Genomic DNA, 3,780 nt, shown 5'->3' on the forward strand with positions numbered 1-3,780 from the left:
ACCTTGTTGGGATCTCAGTAAAAATAGTGCCAATTCCATCCCATTGTGGGACGGTGTTGAACACTTTGATGGGAGATGTTGTGAGTAGGAAGCAGCCGCAGCATGTTTAAAGCATCTGGATTTCAGATGCTTACCTCTAAGATTCTAGACCCTAAGAGGAGGGTGGGAGTCCAATAGCAGAGATAACTTTCATATGAGGACCAGGACACAGCTGAGATTTCAAGGAGCAACCAGTTTAAGGTGCCACTCATCTTTCCAGTGAACATAGGAATCAGAGTAAACTTATTCATACCAAACTTGTTATTTCCCAGTTGAAATGTAGGTTGTACGACTCTGGAAAACACAGATGATTATTACTGTTCTGTTTTTTTTCAGGACATTTTCCCCTGAAGTTATATGTTTTTGATTATATGTTACTGATATTTTTTAATTATATGATTTTTAGGACATATATTAAGTTAACCATAAAAATGCATTCTAATATACAGTTGTGATTGTTCAGTTGCTAAGTTGTGTCTGACTCTTCAAGACCCCATGAACTGTGACACACCAAGCTTCCCTGTCCTTCACTATCTCCTGGAGTTTGCTCAAGTTCATGTCCACTGTGTCGGTGATACCATTGAATGAGCTCATCCTCTGTCGCCCCCTTCTCCTTTTGCCATTGATCTTTCCCAGCATCAGGGTTTTTTTTCAATGAGTTTGCTCTTTGCATCAGGTGGTCAGAGTATATGCAGTAGGTACTGAAAAATATTGTTTGTTTCCACTTATTTGAGGTATCCAGATTAATCAAATTCATGGAGTCAGAAAGTACACTGATAGATGACAGGAGCTGAGGGCAGGATGGGGTGATGGGGAGAAGGAATAGGGATTTGGTGTTTAATAGGGACAGAATTTCAGTTTAGGAAGGTGAAAAATTCGGGAGATGGATGATGGGGAGAGTTGTACAACAGTGTCACTGAAATAACCATAAATATGGTCAAAATAGTATGTTTTACATTATGTGGCTTTTACCACCATAGAAAACATTCAAAAAATCATTTATACTTATTTTTGCTATTTATTTATTTTATTGGCATATACTTGATTTACAGTGTTGCGTTAGTTTCAGGGGTACAACAGTATGCTATAGATCTTATCCCGCTGATTCTTGCATTAGTCCAAAGTGGTTGAACTGGCCAGAAATAATTTTTTTACTTTGCAGATAAATTGATGTGGACAAAACATTTACGACCAGTCATGCAATAATCAGCTCCTCCATCAGGAGCAAAACCAAGTCTCTCCAACCTCTGACCTCACTCTCTCTTGATGGTGACAGTCTAGTCTTAGAGAGGAGAGGTAGAGATAGACGTCCCAAACTGTGATTGTTTGTGGTAATTTAAGTTCCCAGTAGGTAGGAATATGTGGGGGCAAGAATTAGTAAGGATGTTCCACTTCCACTTGGGATGGTTCCCCCACCCATTCGTTGTATGACTTTTGTCACTGAGCCTCTCTGGGTTTCATTCTTCCAATGAAAGGTGCTTGGGCCAAATCAAAGATGTCTCACCTGGGATCCAGGAAGCTCTCCCTTCCCACCCTGGAAGTTGCATCATTATGAAGAGTTTTTGGGTTCTTTACAAGTCTGAACTTTTGCAGGACATGTGGAACACATGCAGTTTTCTAAGCAGAGAGTTCAGAGATAATGTCAGATTTCCAAAGAAGCCTGTGATCAAAAATCACTGACAACAAACAAATCAACAAACTTAGAATACATAATTTCAAAGGCTTTAATTGAGTTAAATACCTGTGAATTGGGTTGGCTAAAAAGTTCATTTTGGGTTTTCCATAACATAGAAAAAACTTGAATGAATTTTTTTGCCAATCAAATATTTAATGCTAGTATACTAGGATTAGGGCCACCCTGGTGACTCAGTGGTAGAGAATCAGCCTGAAATGAAGGAGTTTGATCCCTGGGTCAGGAAGATCCCTTGGAAGAGGAAATGGCCACCCATTCCAGTATTCTTGCCTGGGAAATCCCATGGACAGAGGAGCCTGGCGGGCTACAGTCCATGGGGTAACCAAGAATTGGACATGACTTAGCAACTAAAACAAAAAAATTCTAGGATTAAATGTGATATGGAATGAGAAAAGCCTTTTCCCAGTATTTTCGGAGCACTAATGGTTATAGGATTTCAAAACAAATAGCCTCAAAGCCAATCTTGGAATAAATATGAAAGGGTAACCCATTATATCACTATATCTGAATGTGTCTGGAATTCTAACACATTGAAGTCTCTTCATGTATTCTTATTTAATGTGATAAGCCTGCATTTCCTTTGTGAGAATGCTTGAGGAATGGTTGAATCATTTATTTTGCATCCATGTGGGTGCTCTCACGTCTCACAATATGTTAATACTTTTCAAAAAATGTTCCTGAGAAGACAAATTTTCTTGGGATGCCAATATGTTAAAGCTCATGCTTTTTGGTTGTAGATTCAATGCATCATGTTGGAATCATTTCAGGAGCTGTATGTGTTTGTTTGTTTGTTTTGCGGGGATGGGGGAAGAGTTTGGCAGCAAAGAAGGGAGTTTCCTCAAAGTTTCTGAATGCTTTTATTATTCTCAGTGGGAGTTGCCAGCAGGACACTTGGAATTTGTTTGGTTTTGGAAAGCTAGGGAATTCTTATCGTTAGACACATGGGAAAATAGAACAAGTTGTTATTTGGAGATTGCAAGGAAATGAACGGTGGTGGAGCTGGTTGGTATTCATGGACAGGTTGAGTGATTCCCAAGTTAGCTTTTCTTTTCAGCCCCAGGATGTCTTATACACACATTCCAATGCAAATCCCATCAAACCTATCTTTCTAGGCAACAACAGTGCTGGGGACTGTATCACTGTAAGCCTGAAGACTTTTCTCCAAGGGCGTGATTTTCTAGACTGTTAGTGGCAGCAGTTCCATCTTTTACATCCTTATTCTTGCCTTTCACCCCATCATCATGTCTGACTCATTCTTTCTGCAGGTATTTTCAACATTATCTTTTTCTTTCCACAGTCACAATCTAGTCCTAATTCCATGTCGACTGTACTGCTGTGAGTTCTCTAAATGCCCTACCATATCCTGCCCCCCTGCCCCACCATAATCTTTTCTCCTGTGAGCTAAGTTAACTGAGCAGTAAGTTATCCACCTCATGCATTTTTTAATCTATTATCTATCTGTCCATTTCACGATCCTTTAATCAGTAAATGCAAGAAACCTGCTAGTACGTCTTATTTTTTTCTCTATCACAGTAAATATATACAACACATATGTTCTATGAGATGCTTGATTGTAAAAAGAGGAAAGAGTCTTTAACTTTGCAGGGAATCACAGTTTTGTAGATTACATCAGTTCAGTTCAGCCCCTCAACTGTGTCTGACTCTTTGCGACCCCATGTACTGTAGCACGCCAGGCCTCCCTGTCAAACTCATGTCCATCGAGTCAGTGATGCCATCCAACAATCTCATCCTCTGTCATCCCCTTCTCCTCCCGCCTTCAGTCTTTCCCAGCATCAGGGTCTTTTCCAATGAGTCAGTTATTCACATCAGGTGGCCAAAGTACTGGAGCTTCAGCTTCAGCATTGGTCCTTCCAATGAATATTCAATAATGATTTCCTTTAGGATTGACTAGTTGGATCTCCTTTTAGTCCGAGGGAATCTCAAGAGTCTTCTCCAACATCACAGTTTAAAAGCATCAATTCTTCGGTGCTCAGCTTTCTTTAGAGTCCAACTCTCACATCCATACATGACTGCTGGAAAAACCATAG

The sequence above is a fragment of the Moschus berezovskii genome, chromosome 7 (genome assembly GCF_049115385.1).
Source record: "Moschus berezovskii isolate FMDL1 chromosome 7, NW_MosBer_1.0, whole genome shotgun sequence".
Taxonomy (NCBI): Eukaryota; Metazoa; Chordata; class Mammalia; order Artiodactyla; family Moschidae; genus Moschus; species Moschus berezovskii.